This window comes from Taeniopygia guttata, chromosome 3, assembly GCF_048771995.1.
Source record: "Taeniopygia guttata chromosome 3, bTaeGut7.mat, whole genome shotgun sequence".
In the NCBI taxonomy this organism is placed as follows: Eukaryota; Metazoa; Chordata; class Aves; order Passeriformes; family Estrildidae; genus Taeniopygia; species Taeniopygia guttata.
In genome coordinates this window covers 9,255,011-9,277,666 of record NC_133027.1, presented here as the reverse complement: position 1 = coordinate 9,277,666, position 22,656 = coordinate 9,255,011, and the positions used below count along the sequence as shown (strand labels likewise).

General features: G+C 37.8%; 2 long non-coding RNA genes across 2 annotated transcripts in view; one reads left to right on the top strand and one right to left on the bottom strand.

Annotated features, from left to right (window-relative positions):
- The first annotated feature begins 6,405 nt into the window (after nucleotides 1–6,405).
- On the top strand, nucleotides 6,406–21,667 carry LOC115494710 (uncharacterized). Its single transcript, XR_012054811.1, has 4 exons — nucleotides 6,406–6,553; nucleotides 10,076–10,175; nucleotides 10,490–10,941; nucleotides 17,314–21,667. It is a non-coding gene; the product is annotated as an uncharacterized lncRNA (long non-coding RNA).
- LOC140683623 (uncharacterized) overlaps nucleotides 16,124–22,656 on the bottom strand; it is a 36,039-nt gene continuing 29,506 nt past the window's right edge. The window contains exon 2 of the long non-coding RNA XR_012054812.1: nucleotides 16,124–16,516. This is a non-coding gene — a long non-coding RNA (uncharacterized lncRNA). The remainder of the gene's footprint in view (nucleotides 16,517–22,656) is intronic.

Genomic DNA, 22,656 nt, shown 5'->3' with positions numbered 1-22,656 from the left:
CCATTTTGGCCCAGTAGTCCAATTCACAAAATATAAGGAAAGGTAATGCTCTTTGCCCCTAATATGTATGTTCTCCAGATTTTTGGAACAGAACCAGGGAAGGAATTATCTCTTTTTTTTTTTTTATTTTCTTTTCCCTCCACAAGAAAATAAAGTTAAAATGTTCAAAAGATTGTGGAAAACAATGTTTTTATGTGGTATTCAATCTGATGATTTGCGCTTGTGTACTTGTTATCCAGAATGTCTTCAAGACAGGAATATATAAATAGAAAGATAAGGGAAAAGCAGATCAGGACAAGCCAGTAAATTAGGGAGAAAATAAAATCCAACAAAAAAATGACCCCTTACAGTATGAATTAGGTTGCAATCAGCTAAACAAAATTATTTTTTCCTTATAAATTAATGTTTCTGATTCTTGTTTTCCATATTTTGCTGTCAGTCTTTGATTGTGGTATCAAAGACATGACATAGGCTTTTGCATAAAAGCAGAAAAAAACAATTTTACAACTATGTGTTATAGGCCTGGAATCCAAACCTCTGGGCATTCTTGTGAATCTACTATAGAAAAAAGTGGTTTAGAAGCATCTTGTCATTTAATAGTTGCATTTTTAGGGAAATAATGAAGCCTGTTTCAGTCTTTGAAAGAACTTCTTGAGAAGATTGTAGCCCTGAAGAAAATTTAAGACTTTGTATCCCTGAGGATCCACTCAGCTATTTTGAAATGCAAAGTCTCTATTTTTAAGACTTAAGAAAAGGACTTAAGGAGGGAGGAAACATACCCTTTTTTATTTATTTAAGAAAGAAGTGTTCTTTAGTAGCAAGATGTGCCTAGTCTATTATCTTATTTACTGGACAAAATCCTAGCACAGTTCCAGTCTTGAAATAAAAGTGTCTGATTCTGGTTTGCACAGACATTGTTTATCTCATCTGTCATTTGTCTCTCAGATCATTGTGGCATTTCACGTAACTTTTGCCTATTTCCCACATTTATTTTCAAAATGAAAATCTAGGTATAAATCTTGATTATTTAGCAAATGCCTGAAAAAATATAAGCACTACTTCTCATATCCTGTGCCCAGGAAGCCTTAATGTCCAGTGTTTGCTTGTATCCTCTTTTTTCAGTATTGCTGTTAACTTGTTCTTATGTTTGTATTGAATTTCTCATTCAAATTGTGAGAAATATTATTTTCCCATTCCTTCCTTGCTTCCCTGCTTCCTTCCTTCTCCCTCCTTCATCCCTTTCTCCCTTTCCCTTTCCCTTTCCCTTTCCCTTTCCCTTTCCCTTTCCCTTTCTTCTCTTTCTCTCTTCTCGTTCATCTCTTTATGTGTCTCCATTCCTCATCTCAATTTTTAGGAAGCACAGAAGACTAAACATGTGTCAGTGATGACCCTTTTGGCTGTGGGCATAGAAGACGGGGTTTTTGAAGAGACAAGGGTCTTAGGATGGACGCTGCTCATCCCTGATTCCTGTGGTGCCACAGGGAATGCTGAATGCCTTTTTGAAGCTGAATAGACCTAGACAGGCACAGAAGCATAGGACACTAGGGATTAACTCAAAAGGTAGGGTCAGAGAAAAGATAAGGTTTATAAAACATACAGATTAAAGAAAAAAAGAATAAGATTAAGGGGACAGACACTCTTACAAATCAGTACAGTCAGGAGTGAGACAGCTGCATTCTCCTGACTGAAAAGCTAACCCTCCCTTTATTCAGAAATGTTCAAAGTAATAAATAGTGCCTTGAACTCCTCTAGTCTCCTTTCTTTTAACCTTATCCTTCTAGCACACCCCATGTTATGTCCACTAGGGACATCTTTGACTCTTTCAAAAGCAAGTGGCTCAATTAGAAAAGAAGCAGCATTTGCCACACAGCCCACTCACTCCCGCAGTTTCCTTTAATCCAATCCAGACTGAAAACGTTCATTTATGTCTTCTTGGTCACAATGGAACATATTGATTATCGATACAGGGACCACATTTTCAAACCAAGTCAACTGAAGGGTTCACTGTGTACAATTGTGACACTGTTTTTAAAAGATCCCTGCCCTGTGGCATTTATGGCCATACTTTCAGTAGGTTTTGTTTCCAAGGCTTCATTACCTTTTCTGTAGTCCCTTTACTTGTCTAGCTCAAAGGGCAGTGATGATGAGATCTTTTTAATAACTGGAAACTCTCTTCTGTTCTGCCATTTCTTAGCATAGTGAGGCTGTGATCCACAAGGAGGCTGCTCATACTGCCACCAAAACCAGAAATACATATAATCAGAAAAAAAAAAGAACAAAAATATTGCTAATTTATTATACATTAACTTACTTTTAAATTTCATAGTAAGAAGAAATGACAATTGTGTCTTGCTAGCTAACACCATTAAATAACATTATAAATACCTTTCTAATTTTTTTAAAGTGCATTAAGGAAAATTGAAAACAATTATATGAATCTTTTATTGATGAGCTTTGGATACATGTTTTTTTTTCATGTGCTCTTTAAATACTATAAAGTTCTCCACGCTGTTCTATATGATGTACTTAAGAGCTCTTCTTGATCAGCACTACCACTGTTTTAACACAACAATCATAAGTTGCAATGTAGTTCTTTTGAGGGTAAGGCCATAGCCTAAACTGAAGCTTGCTCAAAATTTGAGAATAAAACCAAAAAATATGAACTTGATTATCTTTGCCTTAGCCTTTTCTAACTATACTTGGGGACAAAATACTGTAATAGAGAAACAAATCAAAGACCCCTGAATTTTCAAAATGTGAACAAGAAAAGATTATTTGTATATGAATTTTCACCTGCCCAATTTGACGACTCCTCAAATACCTCTGGATTTTGTAGAATTACACAGTTGTTGACTGAGATAGAGTAAATTTAGGCAAATGTGAAGCATTAATATCTGATGAAGTTTGAAACACAGTAATGTGATTTTATACCCCCATGGTTCTGTCATCATTGTTATCCTTTTGAGACAGTGATTCAGTGATGTGGTAGCAGCTGTGTGAAGCAATGTAAATGTGTTTGCATGTTTGATTTCAGCTGGGTTTAGGGCTTTGTCCTCACAGCTTCTGCTTTCAATAAATTAAAATCTCCTTCATTTCTATATGAGATTCTGTGGCTCAGGCTGTAACAACAGATATTCCCATAGGTCCATTTTCACTGTTTTAAAAATCTTCCCTAATTAAATAATTCCTCAGAATTTATGTCCTCTAGAATCTTGAGAGGTTCAGATTCTAATTCTGAATCTCTCAGACACCTTATTTGAGTTGTCTACCACTCCTTTACATGTCTAAGTTTATGATCATGACCAACCATGCTGTGTTCTGTATTAGTTCACTGATTGGTCCAGAGTCCATCTGATCACCAATCCATTCCCTGTGACGGTGTCCTGATGTCTAGTGAAGAAATGGATGAGAAAGTCATTGGGAACCTTTGAAAAGGAGATAATTTAGAGACATTTCAACACAAGATGGATTCTTCTCATGCCACTTTGGTCATCTGCATGTTTGGCAGCCAGGAGAAGTTGTTTGGCTGTTCTGGAACTGACAGGGAATGATAAACAGCACTAGAGTGCCAGAAATAGGTGTCATGTAAAAGAGACATATAAGATGGATCCCATTCATCATGGAAGAATCTCAAAATATCCTTACTATATCTTGCTACAATACCTTTAAAATTCCCCCAAAGCCAAAAGCTTTTCATGTCAATTTAGCATTAAACTATTAATTATAAAATTTAGAATGAAAAAAAAAAAGAAAATTTGACAAAAATTTGTGGATTATTGCAATATTCATGGGCTGTTTAGAACAGAGCAAATTAATTGACACACCTTAGTTCCAGATTAATTATTGCTTAATTATAAAGTGGACATACCAAAAAGAAAACTACTAGCACAAAGTCTGCACAGAAAAAATAGGGCTGATAGGTGAGGAAATTGTGTTAGATACCTGAAGAAATGGAGTTTTGCACTGACAAAAAGTATTTTCTTCAGTTAAAAACCAATCCAGCTTAGAGGGAGGTGCAGTCCACAATGAAAAAATAATGGGAAAAGTATGGAGCCTGATAGCAATGAATAAATTCAGTATTAGATAATGGAGAGAACTGATAAAGAAAACTAAAGCAGTCAGTTGAAAATCTATGGGTAGTAGGGCAAAGATAACAAGAAGTTCTTTTAAACAGGAACAAAATGCCTGCAGTTTTGTAAAACTATGGAGGGTAAAATTGTTAAGACTGTAAAGAAAATGCAGAATTAAGTAAACACATCCATTTTCTAAAAGAAGAATGAAAGATTTTATTTTCTCTCACTTCTGACAAACAGTGTTAAACAGAAACACTAAATATTTTCAAATCAACAGAATTAGATAATTCATTGTCTGTGGAGCTGCCTAAATTATTTTTTTTGAAATCTCTGTATCCTGAGGAACTTCCATACGCTTGAAAAAATAGCCATGGCGAACATTAACGAATAGTGGCTTAAATGGCCTTGAAAACAATTTGCTAGTTAGCCTGAGCCTTACCTAGGAAAAATTTCTTGGATGAATTGAACTAAGATTAAAATTACAACTGCCAGTCAATGCAATGTTATGGAGAATATTTTTACTTGTAATGATTTGGTGTCTTGATGAGTCTGTACAACATTTTCATGAAGCAATTATCCCAATGAAACATACCTAGATGTTTTATATTTTCAGAGGCATTGCGTGCAGCTGGCAGATGTGACAAGGCATCCATGGGTGCCGCCAGGTGTGATGCCTGAGGTATCTGAAGTCACACAGAGCTCTGGAGCCTAGACAGCTGGATTGTCCCCTGGTGACCACAGAGTGGGATTCATCTGCATCGCTAAAGCTACCCAAGAATTAAGATTCCTTTTAAAGTCAGCAGAGGAAATACTCTCCTTGCCATGTGCTTCAGCAGACCCAGGTGAAATACCCTTTGCAGTGCGAGGTGAAACGTCGCTGTAGAACGCGGGGTGTCAGCTCCCTCTGTCAGCCGTGGGGAAAGAGAGTGAAACTGGAATCAGATGGCAGCAACTCCAAGCAGTGCAAAAAGGGTATTGACAACCTGGAAGGAGTTTGGGGAAGATTTATTGAAGCATTTCAGGGTTTGGAAAAGGTATTTTGTAGTGTGAAACTAAAGAAGTGCAATCAATTTTGTTTGTCCAGAAAGGTCAAGAGGTGGCTACCTATGATTACATCTGAAGAAGTATTTGATCATAGAAGTCTCTTTTATCTTCCAAAAAACCCCCACAACCGAACAACAACTGCCTCCCCCCTGAAACAAACAAACAAACAAACAAACAAACATAAACAACGAAAACCCCACAGCACAAAATCCAACAGCTGCAAGCTTAAATTAGCACAAGGTAAGTGTAGATGTAGAAATTAGCATGTTCATTATTTACAGTGGAGGAAGCTCTATGGAGGAAAACGTGACTATCACAGTTAGTGGCTAGAAATGCTTATCTTGGGATATAGAGGCTTTTGCTTAGATATGCACATTGCGTAGATAGACACTCAATGCCTTGAGTGCATATCTAAGCAATGTGCTACCATGCAAAGCGAAGAGATGAGCCTGGTTAAATTCCTGGTGAGATTCTGTGGCCTGGGATGCACCAAGCAACAGGCTGAATACTTGCAATTATTCATTCTGGTTGAAACGTATGAATTTCAAAACCTGTTTTTTGTAGGGTAGAAAAGTAGCTCTGTATATTTATCAGTGTTGCTTCAAGTTCCAAAGAGGCCTGGGAGAAATTATTAACTAAGGCAAAAGGAAGGTGAAAAATGGGGGAAATGATAAAGAGGGAAAATGAAAAATAATTACACAGAATTTTAATTGCCACAGACATCCATTTGTTTGAAGTTTGGTTTTGCCTCTAAAATGTTGGGTTTTATTTATTTTCAATTTAATTTCTTTGAGGTTTTGGAAAAAAATATAATATTTAATTTTATATATTTTTTTATTTACCTGCAACTTTCTTTATCTCTCTTTTTAGCCTTAACTTTCTTAATAAAACCAATCTTTGCTTGAAAATAAAGTGGAAAACATATTACCCTTTTCCTTCACAATATTATGCATGGAAAAAAGTGAAATAATACAGTGGCATTTTTTCAAATTTTAATGAACTTTGTAAAATTTTTAAGCAGTTCTAAATAAATAGAAATTCATGTCCTGGTATTTAGTGATGAAATGATTTTCATGATACCTGTGTACTCTTACCTTTTTTTCAGTACTCAGAAAAAAAAAAGTCATAGGTTTATATCCACAAAGACTTAAATTGTTTTTAACATACAGCAGCTGCTGCTGAACTGCTTTTACAAATAAGAAAATTTTATAAAACAATGTCTTGGAGGAGACTCTTCTCTTTAGGTATCAGGGATTGCAGGCTTCCTTAACCCACTTGGTATTATGTCTAGAGCATTTATACATTTTTTGCTTGCTGTTTACAGCTTTTTTTAGTAGTGTGTCTTTTTTTTTTTTTTTCAGTGCATAGGTTTGTGGAGCAAGCAGCTGTTCATTTGTTTTGTCAGTAATGGAAAGAAGACGAACAGCTGATGACAGGTAATTTGGGATGATGTTCAGGTTCTTATAATAGAACTGTGTAGAAAGCTATCACTTTATCTTATAGTGTCTGTATATGTGTGACAAGACTTTCAGAACAGGAAAAGAAATTTGCACTTCACAGGGTAAATAATAAAACATGAGAAAATAGACAGTGGTGTTAAAAATGACGTATAGAAAAATTACGTGCAGGAAGCCATTTCTGGTGCACAACAAGGTGTTTTGCTGGTTGCCCGCTTCTGGAATTTTTGATGAAGGTTTGTGACTGTCATGTGTTGGCACCTCTTCTATCAGTTTCTAATACAAATCTGGAGCATACTCTGAATATTAATTTTTCTTTACTGTACCTAAACATGGGGTTTCAGGAATTTCTAGGCAAATTTGGCTCACTTGCATTTTGTCCAATTGGAGCCTCATGTCCTCTTGTCATTCACTCTCTGGAGATTTCTGTTCTGAAAAGAGAAATCTGGCAGTTTCTTTGACAGCTCCTGAATGCTTCCAGGAAATCATCCCCACATGTTCATGGCTGCTCGCTGTTCTACACCTACTTCCATGCAGGAATTTGTATTTCTGTCATCTTTCAAGGGAAACTGCTCCTTCACAGCCTCCTGGAAACTGCAGTTGTAGTAATTACAGTTCTCCACTACTTTTACCTTTCCTGACCTTGAAGGTACCTTTTGTGTACCCATCCTGTCCTCAACTGATTTTCACTGTCACTGGCAACCCTCTCACTGCTTGTCCTGCCCAGAGTTCAGGGAGTTCCCTGTTACCTCTGTTACTGCAGTATTTGGCTCCCTGCTGCCACTTTTTAATTCATTCTGTCAGCTTTCCTACCACTGCTGGCTTCAAAAGTTTATTTGCTGTAGGCAACAGAAAGTCCACATATGGAGTGCCTGGAGATGCTGTCCTGGCTGCTGCCCATGCCTTCTGTTTGTGTGTGTCTCCAGTTGTTCAGTTGCTTCTTAACTTGCTCATGAAGCTGTGAAAAAGCTCTTTTTCCATAGTGATTCCCATATATTTGCATTGCAGATGGAACATCGGTCATCACTTGTGATGAGTAACTCATTGGTTTTTTCTTAGCATCACTAAAAAATGAAAAGAGAAAATATGTTATGAAGAGTTCAGGTGGTAGTACAATCATCAGGAGCCATATGCCATGCAAGAATGGCAAAATCTATTTGTTCCAGCCAACTACAAAGACCATGTAGTATATTCCTTATCATTATTTAATAGGAGGCAATTATTAAGTATTTGGATATACAGAGATACCTTCCGTAGTTATTCATGGCACTTGAAAGCGTGCCACTTGTATAGTGAAACAACCTCAAGATATAGAATAGTACTCATGAATTACTTATTAATTCTGTTCTTTTCTGTGTCTTTTCCATTTAAATTTAAGTAGTTTTGGCCTTATTGTGCCACACAGTGGGACTTAGAGATCCTTCTACAACCTGTTGATCCCCTGGTTTTCACTACACTCCTGGTATTGTGTCTTCATGTAGCAATTGGATTAAGAAAGGATGATACAGCTTAATGACCTAGAATAGGGATGTGATTCTTCGAATGCAAAATAGAAAAGATTGATGCAAGTTAATGAAAAATTGAGGACATAAAATAAAGAGATACAAATAAAGACAAGAAGGAAAGGTAGGGCAATGTGTAAATGGCAAATAAACTAGTCAATAATTAATGACAATAAAGAAATGACTACCTGAAAAGTGCAAGGCCTAGCTTTTATTCTCTGAAGAATATTCTCATTGACCTCTTTAAATTAAAAAAAGAAAAGAGTTCTTAGATGTTTTTCTCTTTGGCAATCTTCAGCATTCCATTTCCACACATAGCAAGAATTTGTCAATATTCAGACAAATAGCCTGAACAGTACAAATATTGAACTTTTTCCTTCTAAATATAAAAGAATTTTAAAACTGTCTAGATACATTAATATTTTTGATGTATTGCTGTTGATTTTATTTTTTTATTCAATCTTCAGCAAATGTCCTCTTCATTTTAAATCTACCTAAAGCAACCTCCAAAATTAAACAACCTTGTATTTCAGCCTCTGTATATTGCAGTATACAATTATAATACATCTAGGGTATTATTTTTGAGGAATAGAGAGCCAGTTATATATTTTTTGTGAGCTGTGTTGGGATTTAGCCACCTACCTTCCATTCACATTAATGGGACTCACACAGATAAATTGCCCTCAACAACAGAAGTTTTTGCCCTTCGGTCTCAAGCCAGGCCTTCAATTACAACCCAGAGAACCAAACACACCCTGCAGTTATGAAAGATGTATGCTTGGGAATTCAGCATAAAGAGGGAAATATCAAAATCAGGTTATTTGGCAGGAACTGGGGAAAAAATGTTATTTCATAAATGGCAGACAGGACAGATGGAACTAAAGTCATGCAGCTGAGGGAAGGATCAAAGAAGAACAACTATTTCCTTGATGCAGGGACAAGAAAGAAACAACAAAGTGTGCAGTACAGCATGTGCTCCTGACACAGCTGGGTCAGCCAGCAGCTTAGAGAGACTTCTGAGCAGGCTAAAAGGGACTGGAGTCAGGCACAGGGAAATGCATCAATATTCTGAAAATAGAGAAAAACAATATGTAGTTTTTAAGGTTCCTTCCCTGTGAAGTTGCCAACTCTTAGTCTTTATGATTATGAAAAATATTGAACTGTTTTAATATAAAGGTGCTAGAAATAGTCTGATGTTTATTTTCTAAAGGAAATAAAGGGAAATAATCTAGTGAACAAAATTTTGAGGAAAGCAAACCCTCAGGGCTACAGAACTACATTGTTTGCATGTATTTGAGAGGGTGAAGTGAAATGGAAAGAGAGACAGAGAGAACAAGGGAGAGATTCAAATACATTTTAAGTCAATCCTGTGATTTTTATATCCTGTAAATTTCAGTAATGGAGTTTTACTTTTGTTACAGAGTCTTACTCTTTTCAGTCTTTAGCTTCTACTAAAAAAGAAAAAAAAAAACTTGAATTAGAAATGGGATTAGAGAAGTGAGCAGGCTGGAAAATTCCCGGATTTGTCAGATGTTCAGCTCCTGTCCAGGACAATTAACCCAGGACTCAGCTCTAGCCCAGAGGACACAATGTAGTGGTATATTTCCTCAGTGTGAGTCACCCTCTCTAAATGCCCAGTGGTGAAATCCAGTATCCTTTCACACACTGCCCACTTGACAATCATTCCACATGGGAAGGGCTGTGAGCCTGGGATCTACCACGTTCTTAAATGTATATTACCAGGAAACACTGAGATACCAGCTTTAGCCTCCAAGATTAAATGTGTTTAGAAATGGTCCCTCGAGAACTGTTTCCTCAAGATATATGTTTTAGCCAGTGCTTCACAGCTCTATGCTTTTGGAGGGAAAGAGGACTTTGTAAATGGATTTTCTACATTTTTTCCCTCAACTCAATGCTATTCAGAAGATGCATTAAAGCTTGAGTGCAATTACTTTATCCTGTCCCAAAATATAATTTTATTTTTATTTAACATATTTAGGTTGGTGGATAGGTAAATGATTGTTACGTGAACCTGTTTCTCATTGATGAATGTGTCTAGAAGAATAAAGGAAGAAAGGACAAGAGGAATGGATATTAAAGTAAGCAATATATTTTAGTGTCCCTCTTGCTGTTCCATTAACAGTACCTATGAAAAGACCCATCTTCCATTTCACAGCCATTCTTTTTTCTCCCATTTCCTCTTCCCTCTTGAACATCATTTATAGAAATAGTACATCCTTAATATTTTCTATAGGCTTTGACTTGGCAATTCATTATTTGCCACAAACTAAATTTTTTGTGTATGTTTCTGGAGTTTTACTTGTGTTTTTACTGTCTGTGGGCTTGAAGTACAAATTATATATTCATTGATAGCAATGCATTTTACAGCTTAAAACTTGCTTCCTTCTTCCAGGGCTCCTTTCAAATATCTCAAGGATTATTCAGGTAAAATAATAATTATCTCCCAAGAATTTGAATAAAAATAATCTGTGCTGACTGTCACTGCTTTTTCATAATGCTGGATAACAGGGTAAGTTCAAATGAACACTTTCAGTTTCTTTCTGCCTTGGTAGTTTGCAGCTAAGTTTACATTTCTCTGATTTTCACCTCCCATGGCTCAAGAATTCTGACATTTCTCCCTGCTTCCTGTTTTACCCTCCCCACCCCCAACTTATCCATGTACTTCTAATGCTGAAATTAATATTATAGGAATACAAATTGAACAACAACAAGACTGTTCAAGAACATTTGGTATTTGGATGAAAAGCACTTTTCACATATTCCGATTGTTGCTGAAAGAACATGAAGAATTTCTGCTGAATCAGTAGCAGTTGGAGCAGACTCAAGTGTGGTTTTAGCAAAAAGGTGAGTGAGAAGTGCCCTGGTGACTCTTCCTCACAGCTTGCACTATCCAGGAGCCCCCTCTTGTAAAAAGTGGTGCAGTGTCATGGATAGGGGAGAATATTTCACAACAGCGCTGTTTTTGAGTTCTGTATATGTATGTGCATCATTATCTGTGAGTGAGCTTGGAAAATCCAAACCCCACAAATTTCTCTCAGTCTGTTTCAGATTCTTTGCAGTTTTGGGGGTGTTTGTACCAAAGTGGTGTGATGTCTGTTAGCAGTGAAATATCTGTGTGCTAAGAATTAAAATGAGAATCCAAATTCCACACTGATATTGTTTGATTCAGCTCTGGTACTGTGTCCTAGGCTGGCGTCATATGGCAGTTTGTTCTTATGGAAATTACTTCAGACTGGTGGTAATTTTAAATGTCTGCTCATCTGTTCAACTTATGTGGGAATTTCTTTGTTCCCAAAACCAAGAATGTGCTGAGGAAGAAGAGCAAACCAAGTCTGCTTAACACCTCTCACTAACACTGAATATGGTGCTGTGTGGGTGACAGTCAGTGTAAGCCATTTGAAAAGAGGAGCTTGAAAGAAGATTTTAATAAATTCAGCTATCATTTTTATTTGTTTTATGAATTTTTGCCCATCTGCAATAAGTAGAATATGATCTGAGAATTATGCAATATATAATTTACACCAATATTGTAGCAGTGGAAGATGGACCTTGCCCAAAGTTGTGCAAGAGAGCTGTGAAATGTGGCACTTGAATCTCTCAAAGAAATGTTTTTTGTCTCTGAATATGGATTCTGAAAATCAATTATATGTAGATTGGCTGTGAGAGAGAGAGAGACAAGCTGTTCTGTTGATTTAGGCATGACCTGTGTGGTGATGCTTCATCTCCCACTGAACTAAATACTCTTTCAAATGACATATTAATGGGAGGACATCCAAAATACTTGCTAGGCAAATGAATGTGTAACAGCCAGATGGTTTATTTGGTTTTTCAGTAATCCTCAGAGGATCAGAAAGGGGATTCATTTTGTAAGTTATAGCATGAAGTTACCTGTGTTAAAGCGTCTTGAAATACAGTAAGTTATAATTGCAGATCTGTTCTGTTCCTTTCTTATTTTGCCACATTTGTAAAGCACTGTGGAAAATGTCAGCCAACTTTACATGGTGTGGTAAGAGCACAGGTGGAGAGTGTTTAAGAAATAGGGTTGTAAAAGAGATGTTGAAGCAAATTACCCAATAATCCTTTCTGCTATTCTTAGGACTATTCAAATCTTTAATCCAACATCCAATTCCTTCTATTCAAAATTTAGCATAAAGAACAGAAAACACATCTCAAAAGGTGGAAAAAAAACTTATCTCGTGAGCCTGCCTACATAATTCTATTTAATACATGCAATGTATTTTGGGCTATCTTCTCTTTCCTTGAACATATTGTGTTGAGACAGAAACTTCTAATACAATACTCTACAGCTTTTAACTCTGTACATGTCTGGTCAAATGTCCTCAGCATATGCTCCCTCTCTGCAGCTGGGAGAGTGAGCCACAGGTGCTACACTTAAATAAATGCTGGCTTTTCTCCATCTGGTTCCCTAATATACAGATTGGGATTTTTTCCCTCCATGAGCAGGAATGGGTCCCTTTGATGCTACCTTATGTTCTGCATGGAGGAAAAAAGGAAATTGAGTTGCACCAAATGCTGTATTTGGTCTCAAACACATTTCTGCTGTGGAAAATGGAGCTGTTTCTGAAGCACTGCAGATTTTTGCCTCAGAAATGTCACTGTTGTAGACCAACGGTGCTGCTGCTGTGGGTCCCCCTGGCAGCAATAGTGGGCCAAAATGATTTCAGTCTATGGTACAGTTAGGAAATCAGCAAAACACTTGAAAACCAAATGTGTCACTTGAGCAAAATGATGAAGTCTAAATTCTCTACAATTCAGGGAAAGCTCTCCAAGGCTGCTCGTCATTAGTTTTGTCCCAGCTGCTACAAATGCTTTTGGAAAACCTTCCCTCAGACACCCACTCTAACACTGGGAACTCCTTCCCATTCTAACACTGGGAAGGCACAACAGGAACACCTATTTGCTATGCTTGTTGCTTAGGAGATCTCTTTCCTGAGTGATTCATAAAACAACCATTCATACACCTGAGGTCTCTCTAGAGCCCAGTTTGTTGAGTGAATTTGGCTGTTTTTTATTGAATTTTACTAAAACTTGTGCAGTGATGCAAGGGCATGACAGCAAGGGTACACTGAATTCATTCATTTTTCACAATTGCAGAAAACTGGATAATCTATGGATGAGGCAGGTCATAGGATTTTCCTCCTACTGCTTTGTAAGTCCTCGACTGTGCAATATAAGTCTTGGCTTCTTTCGTTTTGGTTTCATGTACATGATTTAGCCTTTAGAGGTAGACCCCTTGCCAGATATCTGGATATCCTTGGAACATAGGAACATCAGCTTTCTTTCCCACAATCTGTGGATAGCCTAATCCTTAGCTACTGTAATTGATGGCCACATCCTTTTATGGCTAAATAGGCAGAGGAAGAGGTAGCAGTCTGTGCTCAGAAATGCACTCAGGTTCTGCTTCTCATCTGAGTCTCACAGAAACTCCAGCTCTGAGATACCTCCACAGAACCACAGAATAGGTCACGTTGGAAGGAAACACTGCAGGTCATCTGCCTGTTCGGGCAGGGCTGTGCCAGACCACAGGGAACAAGACTGTGTCCATACAGTTCTGAAATTTCTCCAGTGAGGGAGACTCCACTCCCTCTCTGGACAATCTGTTCTTGTCACAGTCACCCATACAGTGAAGCGTTCCTCCTCACGTTCAGCTGGAACTTCCTGTGCCTCAGTTTCTGCACGTCCTTGCTGTCAGACCCTGTGGGTTGGCTCTGATATCCATGAGTGTGATAACTCTCCCAGTGGTGAACCACATCCAGAGGGGTTAACTGTCCTTCTTGGTGTCCACAGAGGTTTTTGGAGGTTTCAGCTGACACCAGCGCTTCTTTACGTGTCTTAGGGCACCTGGCTTTAAGCTAAGTATGTGCTGCAGACCCTCTGTTAAATGCGTGCCAAGTGGCAAGAGACCATCCATCATTAATTATGCCTTATGACACACTACCCTCATTTTCTGTGCAGTCACTTCTGGTGCTCAAATCTGTAACCAATGCTAGCCAGAACGACAACTGCATGTGAAAGCATCTTTGAGAACCAGGGCACAAAAGCACCTACCAATCCCTGAATGTCGAAAGTAGTCTTTACACCATTTGTCACCTACCATTCTCTCACTTTCACTGTGAGCGATGTCTCTACATGAAATGTGAGCCACAGCTATAAGCCAGATGTCAGTAAAAAAGTGGATTATCCCTGCTTCAGCGTCCCTTATTGTGATTCAATTTTCGTACATGATGGACACTGCTGCTCAACAAGCAGCACTATCCCTGGTCAGCATTTGATTTAAAAAAACAATTTGACGCCATAAGCTGGAAAGGTGCTTGGTCAAAAAATTGATCAGTGGGTAGATGAAACTAGTAATATAAACATGCTGGAAGCTGGGAGTAACACCAGGAAAGCAGATGTATATTTGATGTCAATGATCTTGATTTGCATGGGTACATAAAGAAAGCTGTTTCTGAAATAGAGATTAAAGGTGCTGAGAGAAAAGAGATTAAAGGTTCTGAGAGAAATAAAATGCATTTTAAAAAGAAAAAGGACTATTTGTGTGTGTGTGATTATTTTTTACTTGTTTAATCTGGCAATAAAAAATATAGTATTTGGCTTGTCAGCATTTGATCTCAAAATTCTCTTTAAGGATTCAGGAACAAAATCTCACATGAACGAATGCAGCTTCTTGGGGGGAGAGTTATTTTTTCAGTTGTTTTAACAGGCAATATGCAATATCAGTGCAAATCTGCAGAGGTCAATAGAGTTTGCTGTAGTTATCAGGAGAAAATAGGCTTCATGGTGAGTAGAGAAAACACAATTTTTTTAATATCCACTGTAATGTTTAATGTTTGATAATGATTCTGTATACACATTTGTACATACATGTGCACACACACACAGACACGTGCAAAAAGATATGAGTAATATACTTCAAACAGAAATATTTCCTTAATGCAAAACTTTCCAGTATATTTAGGAAAGCTACAAAAATATGGTGGAAAAAAGAAAAAAAGAAAGAAAAAAAGGGCTTTCATGGGAATAAAGGAAGTTAATTGTAGGATCTTTCAGTTCACATCAACAATGCTGCAAGTTGTATGGCAAAATACCATCAGCCTGAGAAATGGTGTCAGGTCCTGAAATCACTCAAGCCTGTGACAAACCTCCCTTTGGCTTTCATGAAACAAAATTTACATCCATTATGTTTTTCACATGGCAAAATACAGCTGCAGCAAAATAAGCTTTCAGAGCCCCAGTCCCTTTCCTTTTGATTATTATTACCTTGCTTTCCTGTAACAAAGTCTTTAAACAATATATAACCCTTCATCTCAAAAGAAAAAAGTTGTATCTTTCTTTAGAATAAATCCATTTTCTTGCAAAAAATGATCAGCAGTGAGTTTTTCCTGAAACCAAGCACAATATTAAGTAGATAATGTTTTAGAACATCCCGTAAAATTATTTTCAGATTTTTTTATAGACAGATTCTATTAGTAGTAAATCTTATCAAAATCTGTGCAATGACTGTGGTTTTTTTTGTTTTTTTTTTTTCCTTGCATTGATATTGAAGTGTTTCAAATACAATACTTACAATTACAGGTCTGTTACATGACCTCCTTTGCTTTTTTGGCAAAATGAGCTATAGAGGCAAATTTGAGAAGTCAGTAAATCTCTTTAGTAAATAGAGATTTTTATTGTTTGGAAAATACAATATAGTCAATACTGTTAAAAATTAAACATATTTCTGAATTGGACACTCAGCAAAATTGCAATACCACGGATTTATCAGGGAAAGCTGGTCCCACACCTGGTGCATTCAGAAGCTGTGGTCAAATACTTGAAATTCTCAGCTGGTTTAAGTGGAGGTAATGACCCTGACTTCAACAGATAACTGGCACAGAGGAGAATTTAGTCTGTTAACTTTTTGAAAGCAACCATTTTATTTGTTCTTCAGCTCTGAGCATTTATGTTCCAGCTGGTCTCAAAAATCACATAACTGGAAGTTGTAAAGACATGCTGGGGGAGGGGAGGGAAGTGGCAGAAAACTTGGCAGGAAAAGAAGCATTGAAAACTCGAAGCAGAAACTATGGTAACCCGAGTAACTTGCTGGAGGAAGTGTGCAGCAGGTTTTGCCGATGGCACTTGGAGAACAAGGGCTTCACCTCAGCAGTGATGTCTTGCAGTGAAACAAACAATTCTCCTCCTGGATTTGACGTGTGTGAGATGGCAGTGTACAGACCATCCACACACATGCTCTTGGAGCATCTCAGGGAAAGAATGAGAAGGAAAAACTGGAGCGAATCCAGTGTAGGGCTTTGTTAGTCAGGAGGCACGAGGAGTATTTAAGGGAGGTGTGTGTGCTCAGAGGAGAAGGCTTTGGAGCACCTTCAGAGATGCGTGGTGATAAGGCAAAGTCCAAAACCTGGAACACAAGACATTCAGATTAGATATGAGGAATATTTTGGGATGTTCTGGGTTTTAAAAATGTTTTGTTTTGCTTTTGTATTTGTTGGTTTTGGTTTTTAGTTTGTTTTGGTTTGTGTTTTCATTTTAGTTTGGTTTTTGTTTTGTTTTTTTCACGATGGGGGCTGTCAAAGCCTGGAAAAGAGATTGTTGATACTTTATAGACATATTCAAAACTCAGCTGAACAAAGCCCTGCAACCAGACCTGATGTGGCTTTGCCTTCAGCAAAGATGACCTCCAGAGGTCCCTTCCAACCTGAATTACTCTGTGCTTCTGTGATTCTGTTCAGTTTTCTTAAATTATTCTCTTTATTTTCAAAGGGATGTGACAGTTTTAAAAATGGATACAGCTGTTGATTATATGCTTCAGGGGGCAACATTAATGGAGAAGCTGCAGCCCGTTTAGCCCCCTGGTAAACTCAGGCCTCACTTTTTATTATTTTCTACCTTCAGCTATTGGGGAGCGTTGTTGAGCTCATAAAGCAGCTGCTGTGAATGGTGTGAAAAGTAATTGCTGCATATACTTCTTAGGGCTTGTAAAATGGTTTGGAAATTACTCTAGAGAAGTGAGTTGCTATGTTTTTATCACTATAGAAAGCATCAAGATGGTAGATCACTAGATAAGCTATAACTATATACATATATAAATATGTATATACATATATAAATATACATATGGATCCCAACTGTTAAGCTAATTCATGCTATCTTAGAATCTGGCCTTAAAATTTGTCCTTTTTTTTTTTTTTTTTTCAGAAATAATGCAAGTGTCTCAATGATAACCTGAGTAAGATGAAACTCCTGGTGACTTACCTGGCTGATAGGTGTGAGGAAAACTGAACATGAACTTCAAAGAGAAATCCATAGGTGCTAAAAAACCACAACCTCCTCAATGCATCTACTAAAATCCTAATGTATGAACATGTAAAAAAGAGAAGCATAGTGATAAAGGAAATCCTGCTGTGGAAAGGATGTCTCTTAGTGTTTAAATTGTGTAAGAGGAAGTCTCTGTTCTGCTAAATTCAGACTTTACACTTGGGTTTGGTTAATTTCTTCCAAGATCATAGGAAGAGTCCTTTAGGAATCCTCCTTGCATCAGCTTTTATTTATTTTTTCTATTTTTTAGAAAAGAATGTCCATGTATCTAGCAGGAGAGGCCAAGACTTTTATTAATTAAACTTTCAAGGCCTTGAAAATGGAAAAAGAAAGTATTATTATTGAGGATTATTTAAACTATGTTTTTGTGAGGTTGAAATACAGTCCAGCTGAGAGCTACCTGCCAAAGCTTTAGTAAAAATAGACAGCCGTGTGTTCTCAGCCAGTATGATCTCAAATTAAAATTATACTTCACAACAGTAAATTCAGTGATAATAATTCCATGTGGATTAAGTGTAGGAAGCTGAAAAAATAAGTACTTATTTTTCTCATCCAGGTCATTTGTCTTTCTTTTAGGGTTTTACTTTGGAAAAAAACCCCTGAAATCTGTATGTGGGGATGTAAACAGCTGCATCGGGAAAAATGTCAGTACTTAGCAGCAGTGAAGTTTGTCCAAGGATTACCACAGTGAATAAAACCAACTTCCCTTTTAAAAGCTGAGTGTACTATTTTGGGAATGTGACCCCTTTTCATGAATAAATGACGTGGTGACATTTACAGATAAAGCAAGATTTAACTGCTATGAAAGGAGATGACAAATGTCAGGATGTCAGTAATGATCTGTGAACATAATGGTCTCTCACCAGAGCACTGAGTAGATATATAATGTAATTGTCGCCTGCTAATGCTGCCATGGAAGAAGAAAAGCAAAGCAATGTGAGGAAGATCAAAAACCTCTCTGGAACCAACCTTAAAGCCTGATTGATAGGCATTGGCACAACTTAGCTAATAAATTATACTGCTAATGACTTGGAGTTTTTACCTTGTGCATTTTACTATTACACACTGTGAAATTTCTGTATAACTTACAAATGCATTGTGTCAGAGGATAAAGTATTGGCCATCAAAATGGCTTTCTGACAGTTTCTTTATCCCTGTTGTACTGCTGGGGCTTGGCTGTTGCAAAAGTCTTGCTGGAGCTGAGTGGATTTACTGGAGCCAGAGCTGGTTAATGGAGCACAGGCTGCTGCAGAACAGAAAAAGGATTCTTCCTTGGCAGAATCTTGCAATTCTGTGAGAGATAATGCAACCACAGCATCACAGAAGGCTTTGAGTTGGAAGGGACCTTAAAAATGATCTAATTCTGATCCCCTCCATGGGCCAGGATGTCTTTCCCATGACATTCCTCAAAGCCTCAAGTCCAACCTGGCCTTGAACACTTTCACAACTACTCTGGGGAAATTGTTCTGTGCCTCAGCACTCTCACAGTAAATAATTTTTCCCCTAATAGCTAACCTAAATCTCTTCTCTTTCATTTAAAAACTGCTTCCCCTTGTCCTATCACTATTTGCCCACAAAGATCATCTAGACCCCTTGTCCTCTTCAGGTGTTATGTCTCTCAGTTTTTCACACCCTTGTAGACTGTAGGCTGGCCCAGCCTTGCGATTGATATCCAAGTTGCCTTGATGACTTCCTCAGGAAACCCAGAGATATGATAGGGAAAAGAGCTTGGAATTATTGATGCAGTTGTCTTCTGAAGTCATCTCAGGCAGCTGCTTCCCACCCCGGTCTCAAACTGAATCCCCCTTTGTCCCACACACTGAGTGCTTTCTCCAGCTGACAGCTAAATTGATTCTCATTTGCTATTCAAAGTGAGGAGAGCGTCTGGAAATCTGAAGGTTTAAAAATGCCGAGATCTTGGCTCAGCGTACCGTGGAAGACAGGGGGTTTCTTTGCATGAGCTCCACAGCCTCCTGGCAACTCCTCAGCTCTCAGCTGAGCACTGGGCTTTGCTTTCCTTGTGCTTTGCTCAGCCGACCTTTTCCCAGCATAAGTTAGCCTGCCACAGGGCTTGTGTTACCCAGAAGACCAAGGATGTTCTCAGAGAGGTGGGGGAAACTGTGATTAAAAGCCAGACATTGTCAAGCTCTGGTGCAATCAACCAGAAAGCATTTGGCTGGTAGTTTGTTTATGAGAAGAAATATAACAGATAAAATAGAAACATTAATACAATAAAAATGCCAAGCTCTGGAACATAGTGAAGATAATGCTGAGCAGTGAATAGATGTATTTTTAGAAGATACTCTGAGTAAATCTCCTGCTAATAGTGCATAAGTGTATCTTTAACATTACTTGTATAGTCACAGTAATCACAGTATCTCTCAGGGAAATCCCCATTACAAAGGAAACTCATCTCAATCTGCTGTATCTTTTGATCTGCACTGTACAGTCAGAGCCATCTATGACAATGAAGATGGAGGTGGCATTTCGGATAAGACAGCCAGCATCGCAGCAATGGTACATTGACATCCAGCAAGGATTTGCCTCGATTAACTGTACCAGCTAAAAGTTAGATGTCTTCTCTAAGTGAATTCTCCTAAGCTTCCAGAAAAGTCAATGGAGCAATGTAGGCAGCGCAGAGGGCAATCGACTCTATCCTGGGATAAGTATTCTAAGATAAATTGTGCCTATTTCTTGCTATTCGCTCTAGAGGGGTCCCAACACTCCAGAATCAATGCCTACTTTTGAGGTGGCTATCCTCAGGTGAGACATGTGGGAGGCTCTAATTTCCATGGAATCAGCTGACCTGAAGGGTCAATTGCTTTAGCACAACCTTGTTACTGTGCTGCATTAAACTATTAAACCTGATTAGGGATTTCTGGGGAGGAGTCCTTCAACCTCCATATCTTGCACACATACAAGAAAATTAATAATAAAGAAAAGAAATGCACTTTAAGAACAGAAAATACATAATTAAAATGTACAAAGGAAGAAATAAGCAAAAAGCAATTATGCTATTATGTAACCTTTGAGCTATTTAAGCCACTCTGTGCATACCTTTTTAAAAGATACTCAGTTAAAGAGAAATGAGTGATATTGAATCTTGAGATGGCCACTGTCAAATTTTTCTTCTTTCCAATGTAAGGGACACATCACTTGGAGAAGCAACACTATCATTCCAATAGTAACTGTGAAAAAGCAAATATCAGTGTTCTCAGAGTATAATACAAAATGTATTTCTATATGTATCATTCTGGTGTTCCTGCTGATCCAGTTGAAATGAGTCCCCCAGTGAGTAAAGATTATAAGTTATGACCAGGTTTTGTGATGTGAAGCAATGATTTTAGAGGCTGTATATTCAGTGATTTTAGTCCACAAACCTTCTCTTGAAAATGATAAAAGGTAGTTTCTGGGGGGACTAACCATGGTCTGATTACCTCTTAGGTCTAACTTTTAACTCATTCGTCTTGATACAGGGATTTCTAATCTCATGTTTCTAACTTGTGTGAGATATATATTCCAGTATTAGTGGACCATTTCTGTTTAAACTACTTGGAATTTTTCAATGCAGTTCTTTTTGCTTGATTTAATGTAATATCTAATTAATTCTTACAATTGGATGGATTTCTAGGTTACAGTTATTGGACTATTATTTAGCTCTGTTGGGCTGAGAAGCCCATTACAAAATGTGCTAACAGTTCCACTGCTCAAGGAAAACCTAGGATGAGGTTTTGTTTTTCATTTTAAAAATACTGAGTTTTAGTCTCTGCTTTAGTGCCCTTTAAACTCATCATCTAGAGAAGGACATTAGTGGTTTTCTCAGCCCTGACACTTGCTAACAAAGACTGACAACTGCTGACACAACAACCTGCCTTGAATTACATTTGGGTAGGGAGTGGAATGGGTTGGCATAACAGAAACATGTAATTTCAGTAAACCACCATTTTTAGAAATGACATAGTTTAAAATTTCCTCTGCTGAAAGGGAGATGCATTTTTCCTCAGGCCTCTCAAAAAAATCATGCAGGGGATTGAATAGGAAAATGGTGCCTGAAATGAGAATTTCAATTTGTGTTCTGTGTCAGTCAAAATGTTCCATTTTAATTTTTATTCAGAGTTCTTCTCAAATAGAAATGTGTATAGAAATTCTCATCCTTAATTAACTACAGAGCTTACACAAAGTGTTTGTTGCTATCCATTTCTTTCCTATCCCTCCCCTTACCTCCACGGATCAGAGCTGCATGTTGAGTAGACACACTATAACCCCGTAATTTGAAGCTACTGCTATAACATCAATTCTTCTGGATGATACCACACCTTGCCAGTCAAAAATGATTTGAGCTTAAATTGTCAGCTAAAGATGCTCTTCATTTTTATTGCCCTGAACTTGGAGGCAGTCTATTGGACGAAGTGAATTACTTTGTTGTTGAAAATGCTTGTAATTTTGTGTGAAGGACACAATCAGAATACACAATATCTTTTGCCCTTTGCATTTCCCAACCTGCTCTGCTCCTTTGGTACCCAAGCACATTACAAAATTGCTGACATCTGAGCTGATCAATCAAACTCTTTGCAGTTCTGTAAATGATCTTAACTGCCTATGCAGCTGTTATTTGGCAGTGGGCCATCTGGAAAATAAAATACAAACATCAAAAGAAGTTCAGCAAGGTTTATGTTTCACAGAGGCTTTTTGATAGCTTGCCTGTTATATAACAGAGTCTCTCGGGTTAAATTAAAGATGTCAGATCTTTGTCCCTTCATAAATCTCTGATCCCTGAGTTAACCATATGACAATCACCTCCCAAAACAGGCACAGCTAAGCAGTGTGTTGGTGCTGTGCTGATACTCTGCACACTAATGGGCACAGGAAAACATAGGCTGTATGCAGGAATATCTTATGGGTGCTAAGGAACATTGGGGAAGCCATATGGTTTATAGAATTAAGAGGGAAGATTTTTTCAACAATGGTTTCATTTTTGTTCCTCAATTGTACCCAACTCTCCACCAAGCTTAACACCACAGCATGCACGGATAGTTTGTGATTTATGTAGAGGTGAGTATGTGCCACTATCTCTTGCCATATATAGAGAACTGGGCAGAGAATTAATCCTCTGGTAGATTGCAGGAATACATTTGCCAGGACTGTAGAGAGACAGCAAATCTCCTGACACTTTATGCTCTGATTGGTCATGCCCAAAAAGCGTATCAGCCAACTTGAACAGAT